Raw genomic sequence first — 17731 nt, forward strand, 5'->3', positions numbered from 1 at the left:
TTAAATTAACATTTACGGGCAGATTTATCAAGGGTCGAATTGAATTCGAGGGAATTTTCGAAGTAAAAAAATTCGAAATTCAAAGTAATTTTTTGGATACTTCGACCATCGAATAGGATACTACGACTTCGACTTCTAATTCAATTTGAAGTAAAATAGTTTGAATATTCGACCATTCGATAATCGAAGTACTGTCTCTTTAAAAAAAACTTTGACTTCAATACTTTGCCAAATGAAACCTGCCGAAGTGCTATATTAGCCTATGGGGACCTTCTACAGCATTTTTTTTTCAAGTTTTTTGAAGTCAAAGTAAAATCGTACGGTCATACGCTAAAATCGTTAGAATTGTTTGACCGCAGAATACCCCAATTCGAAGAAAAAAGTTCAAATTCAATATTCGAATTCGAAGTATTTCAATTCGATGGTCGAATTTCGAAGTATTTTTTACTTCGCAATTCGACCCTAAGTATGAAGTAGAGAGTGATACTCTGAGACAATTTGGTTTTAATTTTTTAATATTTGTGGCTTTGGGTTATTTAGCTTTTTATTCAGCAACTCTCTGTTTTCCTATTTCAGAAATCTGGTTGCCAGGGACCAAGTTACCCTAGCAATTATGCTTTGATTTTAATAAGAGACTGGACTATGAATAGGAGAGGCCCTGTATGGGAAAATGGGTAATAAAAAGTAGTGATAATAATAAATTTGTAGCCTTGCAGAGCATTTATTTTTAGATGGGGTCAGTGACCCCCATCTGTAAGTTGAAAAGAGTCAGAAGAATGGGGCAAATAATTAAAAAAAACTACTGAAAAGAAAAAATGGAGACCAGTTGAAAAGTTGCTTAGAATTAACCATTCTATAACATACTAAAAGTTAACTTAAAGGGGTGGTTCACCTTTAAGGTAACTTTTAGTATGTTATAGAATGGCAGATTCTAAGCAACTTTTCAAATGGTTTTCATTATTTATTTTTTATTGTTTTATAGTTATTTGTCTTGTTCTTCTGACTCTTTGCAGCTTTCAAATGGGCCCTGACCCCTTCTAAAAAGCAAATGCTCTGTAAGGCTACAAATGTATTGTTATTGCTACTTGGTATTCTCCATCTTTCTATTCAGGCCACTCCTATACATATTCCAGTCTGTAATTCAAACCAGTGCATAGTTGCTAGGGTAATTTGTACCCTAGCAACCAAAAGTTAAATAACGCAGAAAACACAAATCATAAAAAATTAAAACCAATTTCAAATTGTCTCAGGATATCACTCTTTACATCATACTAAAAGTTATCTCAAAGATGAACAACCCCATTAAAGGTGAACCACCCCTTTAAAAGACTGGGTTACTCCAGCTCTGGCATGTCTGATGAAGAGACTCTTTTGCAGTAGGTACAGCATGTAAATGAATCCCTCCTTGTATTCTAAAATATCTCTACAAAAACATTCCTAGTGGTCTGTTATATTTAAGCCAGTGGGAGGATACATTTATTGCTGTTGATTTTGACAGACTTTTTGTGCAGGCAATCCTCAAATGAAAAACTTACCCTAGATTTGGAATAGTGAACACATTTGAGCAAAAAATAAAGAAATAAAAAACAAACTTTTAAAAACTTGTTTTTTCCAAAGCAGGAAAAAAAAAAAGATGCTTAGCAAGCAGGTAAAAATATTGGTAGAAAAACACACAATTTACTTTTTTAATAAGCTATTTTTAATTTTGATCCTTAAATAATTTCGCCTTGCTTTTGGGAACATGGTTACTATAGTTGAGTCTCAGCTATATTGAGGGGGGTTTAAAGGACTTCATTTCAGTCATTTCATTTTTTGGTTTAGGCTTAATGTTGTGAGAGTCTTCTAACCTGTATGTTTTGTGACCAGTTGTTTCTTTTAATCTGTTGTTTTATTGTACAACCAAGTAAGAGCAGAGACACACGTTCAGATTCGGGAAGATTAGTCGCCCGGCAACAAATCTTCTCTTCTTCGGGGCGACTTATCTTCCTGAACTGCCTTCCCCTGCCATCCCGCCTGCTAGAATCTAAATCACCGACGGGATGGCACTTGGAGTGCTTCATTTTCTAAAGTCGCCCGAAGTTTCTTTGTTAGGCAACTTCGGGCGACTTCGGAAAACTGCCATCCAGTCGGTGATTTACATTCTAGCTGGCGGGATGGTAGGGGAACGCAGTTCGGGGAGATCAGTCGCCCCGAAGAAGAAGAGATTTGTCGCCGGGCGAATAATTTCCCTGAATCTGACCGTGTGTCTCCGCCCTAATACAAATGTCCATTTAAAATTCAGAGAGCTCTCTCTATTAACTTTTGGCTCACCAAAGCCATTGGAATGTCATGCAAGTGCGTGTACATGAATTAACATGCTGTAGCCAGTGCCTATGTCATTGTTCATTGCTGACCCACATTTATTTAATGGAAGCACAGAGCCATTCATTATCACTTGGCTGAGTCACCGGGCTATGCAGTCAGCCAGGTGACACATATAAAAATGTTCTAGTTCTAGCGTCTTGTTCATTCCAAATGGAGCGTGACGAGCGGCATCTAAAATATAGATCACCAAAGCATCAGAAGTTACAGGTGTCTAAAGAAAATGGAATTTAAACAGACCTGATAGTCAAACCTTGCTTGTGAGACATGTTCTTCTACTTAAAATATTTTTTTTGCACTTGTTTAAAGAAATATTACAAATTAATATTAAATTCTAAAAAAAAAAAAAAAACCCAAGCATGTACGGTACATAAAATCAGCCTCCAACCAGAAATCAAAAAATGTCTCTGGTAAAAGTACACATGAAATATTATTAGCTAATGTAACAGGGAAATTTGATAATTTTTTATGAAATGTCGGTGAAGGAAAAATTCTCATTTGTGTCAACTTATTCATAGAAAAATGTTATGTCATTTTCCCACCTCTACCAACAATTTTCAAAAACTGTTGTTTAAAAGTGATTGGTTATTTTTCATAAGTGTGACCTTTTTGAGAATTATTTGATGGGCAAATAAATTCGCCTGGCACGAATTTGTGGCGAATTTCAACGTTCGCCACCAGCGAATAAATTAGCGAATCTCACGTGAAAATTCGGCCGCGAAATTTCACCAGTGTCATTGACTTTAACACCAGCGTCAGCTATAATTTTCACGATTTTTTTGTGAAAATGTCAGATTTTCAAGATTTTTTCGTGAAAATTTCCGATTCCACAATTTTTCCGTGAATTTTTAGCCGTTTCGCAAATTTTTTGGCGAAGCAAAACGGGAGAAATTTGCCCATCACTACCGGTGACATTTTTACAGACACTTTGCCCCCTAAAAATGTTTTTGCCATTATGAAAATGTTGGGGAAAATGTCGATAGGTTATTATTTTGACTTACAGGGGTGGTTTACCTTTAAGGTAACGTTTAGTATCGAAGCCACTTTTCCATTGGTTTTTAATATTTATTTTTTAGAGTTTTATAGTTATTTGCCTTTTTCTTCAGACTCTTTGCAGCTTTCAAATGGGCCCTGACCCCTTCTAAAAAGCAAATGCTCTGTAAGGCTACAAATGTATTGTTATTGTTACTTGGTCTTCTCCATCTTTCTATTCAGGCCACTCCTATTCATATTCCAGTCTGTAATTCAAGTCAATGCATAGTTGCTAGGGTAATTTGGACCCTAGTTACCAGATTGCTTAAAATGCAAATTGAAAAGTTGCTGAATAAAAAGCTGAATAACTCAAAAACCTTCAATAATAACAAGTGAAAACCAATTGCAAATTATCTCAGAATATCACTCTCAAAGTTATCTCAAAGGTGATCAACACCTTTAAGTCTGTATAGAAAAAAATCTATGGGCACAAATTACATTTCCACAGAGTGGTACAACCATTTTTTCCTTTTTTTTTTTAAAGATAAATTCATAAAACTATAAGACAATTCACCTGTCAATGTGTTGTGCTTAAAGAATTTTTACAATTTGGCAACCAACACTTTAAGAACTGTCTACTTACTTCTGTGAATCCTCACTTAGATTTTAATGGTAAAGCTGTGGAAGCAGATTTCTATGCTTCCCCAGGACCTCCCACTATAGAAAAATGCCTCAACCACTGCTGCTACTAAGTTTAAGGTGGTGGCCACAGCGGAATGGGACTGGTGGCATGGACTGTGCCAGAGCCCAGAGGAATCAGAGATGACCAGGATTCTTCCCATTATCCTGGAGGACCAGTCTGTCTCTGTGAAGACCTATATATCTCCAGCCTGTTGTAGGAACTCCAGTTCTTTCTGCATAAATAGGGTTTTTCATTGACAGAATTGCTGTCCCCCTTTTTAATAGTTTTGTTGTTTGGCTTTATAGAGCCAAAAAGCCCATCAAGATGAAGTTTATTATTATTATTATTATTATTATTATTATTATTATTATTATTATTAATAATAATAATAATAATAATAATATTAATAATAATGTGAAAGAGCAACCGGTATGGCCATCCCCATTTATAGCAAACACATATAGTCTCACATATACAATTTATATGCCACAATCTGGTTTATTGTGTGAAGTTGCCTTCTTCTGCATTTTCCTTTGATTAAGATGGATCTCTGCATGTCAATTTATTTACATGTGGCATTCCCCATTCTTCCCCATTACATTTGTTGAAAATAGAATTAGGGCAACCTTAAAGGCATACTGTCATGGGAAAACATGTTTTTTTTTAAAAACGCATCAGTTAATAAAGAGCAAAAAGATTGTGTTGTATTCAATTTTGAAATCTGACATAGGGATAGACATATTGTCAATTTCCCGGCTGCCTCCAGTCATGTGACTTGTGCTCTGATAAACTTCAATCACTCTTTACTGCTGTACTGCAAGTTGGAGTGATATCACCCCCTCCCTTCCCCTCCCACCCCAGCAGCCTAAAGGTGGCCATACATGGAGAGATCCGCTCGTTTGGCGACGTCGACAAACGAGCGGATCTCCCTCCAAAATGCCCACCTTGAGGTGGGCAATATCGGGCTGATCCAATTGTGGGTCCTAGGGCCCAACGATCGGATCCTAGCGAAAGTGAACGGGCGGATCGCGGGACCGCATCAATGAACAGATGCGGGCGCGTTCCAACGGGATTTTTAGTCCCATCCGATCGAGATCTGGCCGACTTTCGGCCAGATCTCGATCTGGGAAGCCCGTCGAGGGCCCCCATACACGGGCCAATAAGCTGCCGACTCGGTCTGTCGGCAGCTTTTATCGGCCCGTGTATGGCCACCTTAACATCAGAACAATGGGAAGGTAATGAGATAGTAGCTCCCTAACACAAGATAACAGCTCCCTGGAAGATCTAAGAACAGCACTTAATTGTTAAAGCCAAGTCCCACTGAGACTGATTCAGTTACATTAAGTAGGAAAAATAACAGCCCGCCAGAAAGTAATTCCATCCTAAAGAGCAGGCACAAGCCACATGACTGGGGCAGCTGGGAAACTGACAAAATGTCTAGCCCCATGTCAGATTTCAAAATTGTATATAAAAACATCTGTTTCCTCTTTTGAGAAATGGATTTCAGTGCAGAATTCTACTGGAGCAGCACTATTAACTGATGTGTTTTGGAAAAAACAATATTTTTCCATGACAGTATCCCTTTAATGTTAATTGTAGAAAAACTGAGATTTCTCAAGGAATATTTTCATTTAAACAAAAAAGGATTTTATATATATATATATATATATATATATAACTGCAGGAGAAAACATTTCTTATCGTGGCAAAGCATTTCTTTTGGTTTCATTATAAAAATGGGCACGTAACATTTTAAGTTCTGCTTTCACAGTCTTTGTTTAAGTTCCTGTATCTGTATGTATTGCAAATAATTGTAAGGTGAACGGCATCAAAGCCATTCTGGCAAAAAATTGAATTTCACAGATTAAATTAAGCATTGTTAGTTAGGGAACCAAATTACTGTACACAAATTGCAGTGGAGGAAGTGAATTGCCGGCATTGTGGTGGAACAAAGGGTTAGATTAATCAAGCATTAGGAAAATCTATTCGAATTCTCTGCTGCATTATGAAGCTTATTTATCAAGCAAGTACTGTATGTTGGTTAAACATAAATAGTATATGTATAAGTGTACCCCTCCAGCACTTCATAAAAAGAATCTTCTAAATAACCTTTTGCATTTCAATTTAGCTCCAAGAGCCAGAGACGAAAATTGGTCACTTACTGATCTCACACAGTGACTTGTTTAATTGGTAAATATATGGAATAGCCAAAGTGGTTGACTTATGTTTACCCTGAATCACCTGCTCGAGGTGAAATTACCAAGTACATACTCTGCTCAATGATAATCAATAATTGCAATGACATCAACCTGTACAAGTGTAGTACAGGTACATGGTAAAGATGGAAGTCATCATGTTTAGTTTACTGTTAGCTCATCTGAGCATGTTTTTGGTTCCTGAACGCTAAGCTTGCTGAGTACCACGACAAGAATCTCTTCTCCTTATATATACATTTTATTAATACCCAGGGCCAGACCAAGTGGCTGGCCACCACACTCCTCCCCCCCCCTGTGCTCCCGAAAACGAACATGCGGGAGAGGGGAGGATAGGGGACGGAGGGGAGAGTGGCAGAGGGGAGGGAGAGGAGAATGACAGAGAGGAGGGGATGGAGGGGAGAGCGACAAAAGGGAGGGGAAAGTGCCAGAGTGTGGTGAACAAGGACTGGGCTAGGCAAAATACACTGTAACAGGTATAGGTATAGGACCTGTTTTCCAGAATGCTCGGGACCTGGGGTTTTCCGGATAACGTTTTTTCCCGTAAATTTGGATCTTCATATCTTAAGTCTACTAGAAAATCAGTTAAACATTAAATAAACCCAATTGGCTGGCCTTGCTTCCAATAAGGATTAATTATATTTTAGTTTGGATCAAATACAAGGCACTGTTTTATTATTACAGAGAAATAGAAATTATTTGGATAAAATGGAGTCTGTGAGAGATGGCCTTTCCGTAATTCGGAGCTTTCTGGATAATGAGTTTCTGGATAACGAATCCTATACCTGTACATGCCCAGTGCCCCCATATCGTTGCGCCCTAGGCAGGTGCCTCTTCTGCCTACCGGCCCTGTTACTGCCTATACTATTCTTATATACATAATATTCAATATGTTATAGTAATCATAGTTACAATGCAGCATTCTCTATCTCTTTAAACTTGGAAAAAAATTATTTTGTTAAGGTTTTTAATGACATTGGGCAACCCACATTAATCTCTTATTAACCTATTTCTACTCCAGTTCATGAAGTCTAAAGTGAAAGATTTTCTCATGTGGAACTAATGGCTGTTTTATTATTCTAGAATCTTTTAGCTTCAACTCATTTGAAGCAGTGCAGGTTTTCACCATTTCCTGACGAGAGCACAGCTGACTTTTATTAGCTTGGCTGAATCTGCCAGCATGATGACAACTGACTGATTTATCTATACCTATTTGGCAAATAACACTCAGATCATTTTCATAGTATAATACTTTTTCAGGGATTTAAGTAAAAAGTATGCATGGAATCAGCACAGTTGCATTAATTTTGACAATTCAGCAGCAGTTAAGTGAGGCACAATGCAATTGCATCATAAGCAATGCCTCCTTGCAACTGCAACAACATTGGAATTATGGGAAATAATACTGCATTGCATTGGCAAAAACATGGTGATTGCATTTGACATTGAACTTTGCACTATGGACATAATTAATGCTAACACTGTTGACTTCACTGTTCTCTTTGGTTATGCAAACACACTTAAAATCAATGGAAATCTATGATTTATTGGTTTAGATGCTGCGACTGTTATTATAAAAGACAATAGCAATTGATTACAATTTCAAGGTCAGGGCAGATATTTTTCCTCTTTTGCAGTTGAGTTATCTGCTACTGGTGGTTTTATACCCATTTCACCTCATGTAGACTGCAGAAAATTTCCCAAACTGTGGGGCTACCCTCCTAGAGGAAGACAGCAGTAGATGAGGGACCCCAATCTATTTAGCACCTCATGCCTCTTTGCTTATCTAGATATCCATAGAAACATGGCCTGGAAGCCAGTTACAGAGTGAGTTAGAGGGTACGTTATGGATCAATACTGATTTGATGCTCTATATGTACTTGTGAGTATAAAGGTGGCTGTACACGGCCTTCCGATTCGTGTTCTGTAGACCAATTCGGCAGCTTATCTGGACAGGTTTGATTTTCCAGACTGATCGAGGCCTTGTCTCATCAGATGGTATTAAAAACATTGTAATCCAATCATTTGGCCCTAGGGCCGAACAAGGGGGAAAGATCTGCTTGGTTGGCGACCTCAACAAACATTTGGATCTTATAGTGTATGATCACCGTAACAGGATCAATGATACAGTTTTATTTTCCCTCCTAGAATATAAGGGGGACACGACTAAATGTTGTACTATAACAACGGCTTGAAGTCTGAAAAAGAGGCTTTTTACTATGTGACTAACCGACCAAGCGTTATATTCCATTAATATCTGAAAGCCCCAAATCCAATATTTGGACCATCGAAAAGAATATATTGGTTCATTTACATGATTCTAAATTTTTTAAACTAATGCTTACCTATGTTGAGTAACTTAGAAAACTAGGTTTCTTCTTTCAATTATATCAGTTTCTTAAACTACCCCACTAAATTCTCATGAGTTAATATGCAGTATAATCTACTATAGATTTTAGATTTTGCTATTGATTAGTACAGTATATCAAATGAACGGTGAAGCTGGATCTGTCTTTTAGTATTCATTATGAAGTTTTAGTACTGTTATAAAATGAACAGGCACATGGTTTTGTGTTCATGTATAAACAGCAATATGGCCAATATCATTAGAAAATTGCAGAGATTAGGACAGAATTAAGTTAGTTCATTAATGCTAGTTTGTCAGCCAGGAAACTAGGGATGCACCGAATCCAGGATTCGGTTCGGGATTTGGCCAGGATTCTGCCTTTTTCAGCAGAATCCGAATCCTAATTTCCATATGCAAATTAGGGGTGGGGAGGGAAATTGCGTGACTTTTTGTCAAAAAACAAGGAAGTAAAAAAATTTCCCCTTCCCACCCCTAATTTGCATTTGCAGATACAAGCATGTGGTCCATATGCAAATTAGGGTTCGGATTCGGTTCGGTAATCGGCCGAATCTTTCACAAAGGATTCAGGGGTTTGGCCGAATCCAAAATAGTGGATTCGGTGCATCCCTACAGGAAAAACTGGTGCAACTCCCAAAATATTTGTACTGTTTACATTCCCCATAAATTCTTAACTATGTTGCAAAAATTATACGTTGCACTACATTTTGCATTCCATCAGATTCCTCTAATGTCAAAATTATGTGGGAATTCCATTGATTTTCTATCTTGGGAAAAGAAAAGTAGCTGAATCTTCTTTGCAAAAGTAATGGTAGTGACTTTGATTCAAGGGCACACGTTTTCCAGTTTATATGATTCTGCCCAGAAAACATCTGTGACATGATGACAACTTTCATGGAATGGTAAATGTGGCATAAACCCTATCAGAATAATCGCTTGCATTATTCAGATGGACCACATGCTGGTATCTGGCCTGTGGGTAGGGCATTAACTTCAAGTGAAGTGACAGCCTGGGTATTGCATAATGTTAGGATATGAAATAAAAGCGTTGTGCTGTCTGCTCAATTAGCCTTTGCTTTACCAACCAGCTTTGCTTTTAGCTTGCCCTCAAAATACTTTTTTGTCTTCTCGTGTTGAAATAAGCAACTCTGAAACATGGGGATAGGTGATTAAGCAGGGATTATTGTAGGTATTTTAACAGCAGGGACGTACCCAAAGAGTAAACAATTTCAGCATGGATGCAACCTAATTTCCAAAACAACAACATGCACAACAACAACTGTACTACTTCCTGTATCTTAGTTAAAAAGTGTTTTAATAGCCCTGGAGTCACTGTGCTGCTACCATCAGGTCTCAGGTGCTCATATGTATTCTGCAGGATACTTGATGTGCATGTACTACAGCATCACTAGAGCAGTGATCCTCAACCAGTGGCTAGAGGGAAACATGTTGCTCTCTAGTCTTTGGCTGGTGCTCCCAGCGGCCTCAAAACTGGAGGCTTAGCCATTCCAATATATTCATGGATAATGATATGTTCTCAAGTGGAAACACTTCCTTGTAGACTCCCCAAACAAAAAGGTCACCTTTCTCCACTGAGAGGAACAAACAAGCACTCACCGGGACTTACAACAGCAAATACTGATTTCATTAAACTATAACGTGAGTATTGGTCAACCTTTAAAACATTGTTATGGCCTTGGAAACATTGAATTCATAGTTTTATTCAAGTACTTGCCTGATGTAGTTAGCCTACTTGTACTGCAGAAACATTGCTCCTTTGACCTCAATTCTGCTTGAATGAAAGGGGTCATAGAACTTTACAATTCCAGTTTAGAGAATTGTTGTTTTTTCACTGATTATTTTTTGAGCCTTGGCTGGAGGCCCATCTGTCCTGCTGCTGGTGATTTTATAAATAGGTGATGACTCATATATTTTTAAGGTTTTTTCAGTTATTAGAAATTCTAATTGTCCACTACAAAATGCACCATCATCTTTTTTATTTAAAGCGGCATTAACTACACATGAGCAGGTGGTTACATAGGTTTTTTTTTTATAATTATAGTCCAATCTTTTCTGGTGAGAGTTTTAAAGCACATTTTTTCATCATTTATTAAACCTAGAGACTGGTAAAAGTTCAAATAAAAAAGTACTCCATCTCAAACCTGCTAAGGTCATATGGAAGTCAATGGCGTTTACAATTTGAAGATATTATGATCTGCTCTGGGTTTCCGATTAATTTGTGGATTTCGAGCGATAATCTAAAAAACATTTTTTGGGCAGCAAATCCGAAAAAAGTGCAATATGGATTTTTTTAGAACCTTTTCCTGCACCAGATTTTTTTGAATTAATTTGTTGATAAATACAATAAAACTGTGGACTGGTGTTTCATCAAAGCAGTTTTAAGAAAATAGTAAAAAATTTCTGATTTTAGTAAATAAGTGTAGTCATATCAGAGTTGAAAGCAGAATGCAAATAAAACCTTATTCTCTAGAATCACAAATGCCACCAATTTAACACTAAAAGAGGACCTAGCGGAAGCACTAATACACAAAAGGTAACAAATACCTTTGGAAATTGATAAGCCAAATTTTTTCAGCCTCGAAACAGGTTATAGCTGCAGCTTGGAAATTTCCTATTTTAGACTTCCACCTAGTCAAAGTAATACTGGACACCATTTTGGTCTTGGAGAAGCTCACTAGCCTAAGTAACACACAGAAAACTTTCTCTAAAGTCTGGATGCCCGGCTGACTTATAGGAGCCTGTCACATGCCTTTCTTTTGTTGGATTTTTACAGGGAATCCAAACTAATCAGTGAAACAGCATTCGGGGAGAAAACCGAATTATACTTCCCTTTCCCCCTCTGACACCACTCTTAGGGGCAAATTCCAAAACCGCCTAAAAATTTGCAAGCGACGGCTTAGCAGCCATAGCAACACTTCTCCAGGCGGAAATTCGCTAGGACAACGCTAATTCACTAAAGTGCGAAGTTGCGTCGTGGGCTCCGAACGATGGCAAATTTTCACCAGCGTTACTTTGGCAATCAAAGCGAAGATGCGCTAGCGTTGCCTAATTTGCATACGTCGGGAAATGATAAAGTTACATGGACGTATATGTTGCAGCAAATACATTACATTACACAAGTCCAGGGAACCTTAATAAATAAAATAGAGTTGTTATATTGCCCTACACATGAGCCCACTGTATAGTTTATGTTCCATATGTTAGAAAATCGACCCAAAAAATATTTTTACGGACTATCACTCAGAAAAATGGAACAGACGCCAGGGTTTTTTGGGACTTAGAAAAATTTGGCACAACTACGGAAGGTCAGGCCAGGTGCAGGTCGTGCAGCCAGGCCCCCACCTCCTCCAGACCCAGTTTTCTGTGCACCTTTTCATTGGCGCGAGCGTCCAGAGGGCCTCAAGGGGGTGTGGGCCCGGGTGCGATCCTGATCCCCAGGTAGTTACCCCCCTGAAGCTGGGGATTATCCAGTGCTTGCGGCCCCTGGACTATGTTTTGTTTTCTTATACTAAATAAAACCCACTTTTCTTTATAAATACACAAAAAGAGAGAGAGTAGAGTGAAGTAACCACAGATATATAACCCCCAGAAAGAGAAGAAGAAATCACCACTCTCAATAATAAGAAGTGTACATGGAGCACCTTTACAGTTGTCAAAAATGGATAATGGTGGCCAGCTTCCTTCCCACCCTCAGAAGCTAAAATGGGTCCCTTTCCCTGCTGGTGTGTATTTGCCTGTGCAGAAAAGCCAATCTTCTGCATTTTGCACTTTGTATGTGTGTGCAGTGACCTCTCACAGGATGGATTTCAATGCTGAAATGCTGATCCCGGCCCTGTCATCGCACACACATATGAAATGCCGTTACGAAATTACCTAAAACTAATATAAAACTGCCTGTATCACAGTACCATGTTTCTTAGAAATGCCAAAACTGGCCTGATTGTGAAGGTGGCCTGAGCTGAGCAGCACAATCCTGTTTGCAATAGTGACCCTATATTTTGATGGCAACCAGTATGAGGAATACCTTTAATATTGTCGCACTGTGCCTCAGCCCCCATTAGACCAGATTTGATGCACCATCAAAGAAAGAACAAACTTCCCATCACCTTTTTGTGTCTTAAAACTATTGCATTTCCTCTTTACTGCTAGATGGTTATAACCAATATGACCTCCTGTTTTGAGGAACTTCCCCCAAATTTCCAAATATGCCTTATGTTCCCTGTTCAGTCTAATAAAATGGTGGGATTTTCTGATGCACGACACTGCCATGCTTAACTTTCTGGCACAACCCCAACCATTGGAATAACTTTAACTGGCAGAGATTGGAGCTGTTTTGAAGTGACTTTAAGTCCTGTAATGACCTAATTTTGTCTTAACCTAAACTCTTTTTGACTGTATCCCAAGAAACAAATTGGTCATTGGGCTGGATCAGGAATCAGAAAAAGACATAATCAAAATTGTTCCATTGAGCTATAGTGCCTGTCAAAAATGCTAATGGGGTCCCCAATGCTTGACTACCTAACTGCTTTGTATCTAAAGACTATATGCTGTGAAGTTGTCTAGGGTAATAGGAAAACAAAGTACCTGAAGACCCAGCTGTGTGGACACTGTGATGATGATTGTTCCTGCTGCCGCCATGATCCCTACAGCAGTCCTATCCTGCAGAAGGGGTATTGCTCTTGTACTCCTGCATTATGCAAACTAGCTGCTATGTGGGATGGCACAGTCAAGATACCCTCCTCTCAGGCTACACAGGTATCCATATCCAGGTGTTGATTGGTCTGGGATAACAAATCCTGAACACTCAGATAAAGACATAACAATATACTAATACATCTTGAAGCAAACCTGTCAGATAAGGTGCCTTTGGGTAATTTGGAGCACCATGCCTTAAGCTGACCATATACACAAGGATAAAATTGTACGAATTTAAAGTTTCGTACAATTTTTGGACCATATGTGGATCATGTCAACATTTTTTGTACTATGGCGATCAGTTGTTTAGTCGATCAGACTTTTTAAAAGATTTCTGTTGGCTAATTATAATTTCTCTGCATGTATTGCCCATCTGACGATATCAATGGGTGACTGTCACTAGAATTTGTCAGATATAACGTTCGTACGATGGCTGTCACAGCCAGTACATCATCCGATTTGTTCTTTAACTACTTTATTTAATCTGAATGGTTAGTGACAGGCCTGATCCGATCTTTCGTAGGATATAAGGCTAAACTTATAAACCATTTCAACAATAAAAACCCAATTGGATTTTACCATCATCACGGATTTATGCAGCTTCATTAGCACAAGGTATTATTTTATTATTATAATGAAAACAGTCAGCAGCTTCTGTATACAGAGGATTACAATACATTTTAATGGCATGTAGCAATAGGTCTGATAAGAGAAAATATATCTGTAGGAAAATATCTGTAGGGAATTTAAAAGAAAACAAGGCCTTCCAGCGAGAAAATGTTCTGGAATAATTGAAATTCAACACTGTTCCTGACATGTAGGATTTGTAACGCAGATGACATTTTTACAGCATGGATCCTTCTCTGCATGTATCTTTGTAGAAATTCTGAACTCCACTAATGAAGTATCATAGGGTTTGGCAGGAAACAATTCTCTCTCAGGTTAAAATGGTAAACGATGGATTGCTAGGGATTTTTTGCATGGGCACAGACCTGGCAGCATTCTCCAAGCTTGAAAGCAATGCACCACTCAAGATTCTATTCTTTATTTTGAAAATATTTTATTTGATTTTCATGTTAAACAAGTAATAACAGCATGACAGCAAATATTATGCAGATGAAGAAAGACATGTTGTAATCGATACAATGGCATAGTGTTATTAAAAACTAAATACCATTTAAAGAGACTGACAACAACTAACTGAAATTAACTAAAATTAACTAAGCCAATGGATGTACACATATTGAAAGAAAGAAAGAAAAATGTCCATTCGTCGACTGGAATGTCTGAAAGCGCATCTTACAATTGGAAAAATCATCTTATTTGTTCACCTGAATTTAGAGTTACAAGCTTTAAGATAAGACCAAATCAGTTTAAAAGAGTCTATGGAATTATTTCCTTTGGTTTTGGATAATAAGGCTTCTTGCCAACTAAGCTGGTTCATAAAAGAAATAGCATCTGCTAATGAGGGGGTTCTTTTTGTAAGAATTAAATAAAGCTTCCTTGGAAGCAGCTAGGAAAAAAACTGTCAATAATTTATTTTCATGGGAAATAAAATTTGTGTTAGGAACTGAAGGATACACTATATTATCTAGATGCAAAAAAAAGCAAAGCATGGAGAAATTTTAATCTTTGTGTTCAATTGATAATTCAAAAAAACAGGGATTTCCTTCCAATATGGATCAATCTTTGGAAAGGACCATAGATAATGGAAAAGTGACACATTAGTCTCGTCGCATTTAGGACAGTATGAAATAAGGCTATTTGAGGAATTTTTCGAAAACAATTTTCCATAGCCTAGGTGGGTAAGCTTAAAATGTTGTATCCTCCAACTTTCTGCTAAAATTAATTTACTGTAATCAGTAATTGATTTTACCAAATCTGAGGGAGTTATTTGACAACGTAAAAATTCAGACCATTTAGTGGAAGGTTTCGATAACGGGTGTGAATCAGTACTATAGACATTCCAAAATTTTTTAGAAAGAGAGCTAATAGAGATCAAACCAGAGAATTCCAAAAATTCTGCCAAATTGTCTGCAAGCTTGTGTTCAGCTGAAATCAGGTTTTATTATTATGTAACAGAGAAAGACCGCTTTGACACGCTAAATAATAGTATCTATCAGAATCCTAAAGCTTCTATTGTTCTTTGAGTTTTGACCAGGATCAAATATATATTTAACCAAAACCAGTGACTTTCTCTTAATTACAAATATAAAAGTATCAGACTTTTGATAATCTGAAGGTTTAAGTAAGAGTTTGGCTGGCATGTAAAGAGAATAAATGTTTCCACACAAATATAGAGTCACGATAGATAGGATTCCTCTTAAAGTCATAAGGAACATTGCCCCATTTGCTATGCAAATCAGCTAATATATCAAAAAAGGGTTCTTGAAAGATCTCAATGTTGGGGTTTGTAAATGTATTGCCTTGAGAGATCCACTCAATAGGATATCTGGTGAGGGCTGACAAATTAAAAGCTCTGAAATCAGGAAGGTTTAATCCTCCAATCTTAACTAGATTGTATTCTTGATCTGGATCTTCCGCTTCAGTTTCACATTCACTATTCGGTATGTGTACAATGCCAATAATGTGGAAACAGCCTCTTACACTGGATCAGCTAGAAGTTAGGTAGCATTTAACCAGGCAAAAGGTTGAACTTGATGAACATCTTCTGTCTTTTCATAACCTCAGTTTCAATGTAAGCTTGTTAGATGTATATGCTAGTATATGCGAGTGGGCACCAGCCTAGGTGAACTTACATCAACCAATGATGGGCCTGTACTATTGGGCACTTTGTGGTAATATTACTGTAGCGACCTATAGGATCTTCTAGGCTCCTATAGCTTTAAATCCCTACCCGTCTCCTGTTTTTGCATAACCAGTAGTTATCGGCCAAAGGGTGTAATGACCACTTCCTACCACACTTCCATATAGTGTTTGGAAAGGGGTGGATCTTCCTCTTTTGCTCCTGGTGTCCTTCCAGCTAGGTGTTCCCATTGAGCCTGGGTACACCAAGGCCCAGTAAAGCCACCGCCCTAAAGGGACAGCACCTTTAGTGATTAAGTCGGGGACCAGGAAACCCAGTGAACGAGGTCAACAAGCACAGGGTAGATTCTTTAATAGACTCTCTAGGAGTGTAAGATAGTCAGATTATATAGAAAGAGCAATTGTGTGCTCCATCAAGGATAATTGCAGGGAGTAGCTTCCCACAAGGCTTCCTTGTATGCCTTTAGTGAAGGGACAACAGCGGATAGGGTATTAGGCTAGACTTTTTCTCCCTAACCACTCCACTGGATGGGATCTGGACCGTGGACGTGTATCTGCCTGAGGGAATAGATGTACGCTTAACTATTTGACTTATGGGAGTGACATCTGTAATTGCTGTATCATCCTCCTCTATCTACCCTTCTCTGTGATTTGTTACACCATCCTTATATGTGAGTAAACCAGTGGTCACTTGTATTTTCGATCTACACATGGATATTAAACAATTAATTTGATAAAAAAAACTAGATAAATCCCAAAACCTTATACAAACATGTCCTAGGAAGTGTGGCTTTCCTATAAGAGTAGTTTATCTTTATAATTGCCATAGTCTGCATATTTGCAGCTGGATACAGGATATACTTTTGCAATTCACATTCATAACTTATTATTTCAGTTTTAGAGCTATTGAATTTCTATTAACTGACAGTACAATGAATTTTGTAACAACAGCACCACCAATTTCTGAAACTGTACAGTCAAAGAATAAGTGTTCACACCGGGAGATTTAGTCGCCCGGTGACTAATCACCTCTCCTTTGGGGCGAATAATCGCTGCTAAAAACTGCTTTCCCCTGCCTTCCGCCTGCCAGAATGAAAAATCGCCAGCGGCATGGCACATTTTCCGAAGTCGCCCCAAGTTGCCTCATGAGGAAAATTTGGGCGACTTCGGAAAAAGAAATGCCGCGAGTGCCATGCCGCTGGTGATTTTCATTGATTGCGTGGCTCTGTATAAAAATGCAGGTTAAATAGAAGCAGCCATTTGTATGGGAAAATGGCATTCATTCGTCATATTTTTTTCCCTGTATATTTTTGTGATATTTTTGTCTCTTGAATTTTCCCGTTGACTTAAATGGTAATTATTTTACCAGCATTCATAAAATAAAACACACACCTTTATATATTTGCCATTTATTTTACATATTTCACACAGTTTTTCTGGCATTAATTGTTTTACACAGTATGATAAGTAGGCCCCTTAATGTGGAACATTACGCTTTAAAGAAACACTTTGAATTAAGGCCAAGCTCCAGTATGAGTATAGAAAAATTTATCGATTTAATGCAGTCAATATTTAGTAAATGTCAGTCAGCACAATATGTTTCTGCACTTTAAAGGTTAATCAATCAACTTAAAATTGTAAAGATGGTTACAGTAA

At 37.9% G+C, this 17731-nt stretch overlaps 1 protein-coding gene across 2 annotated transcripts in view; it reads left to right on the plus strand.

Moving 5' to 3' along the window:
* The window catches only part of rap1gap2.S (RAP1 GTPase activating protein 2 S homeolog), a 440223-nt gene that overhangs the window by 99280 nt on the left and 323212 nt on the right, over positions 1–17731 (plus strand). The gene's annotated exons all lie outside the window — the stretch shown is intronic.

Source organism: Xenopus laevis, chromosome 2S, assembly GCF_017654675.1.
Source record: "Xenopus laevis strain J_2021 chromosome 2S, Xenopus_laevis_v10.1, whole genome shotgun sequence".
Taxonomy (NCBI): Eukaryota; Metazoa; Chordata; class Amphibia; order Anura; family Pipidae; genus Xenopus; species Xenopus laevis.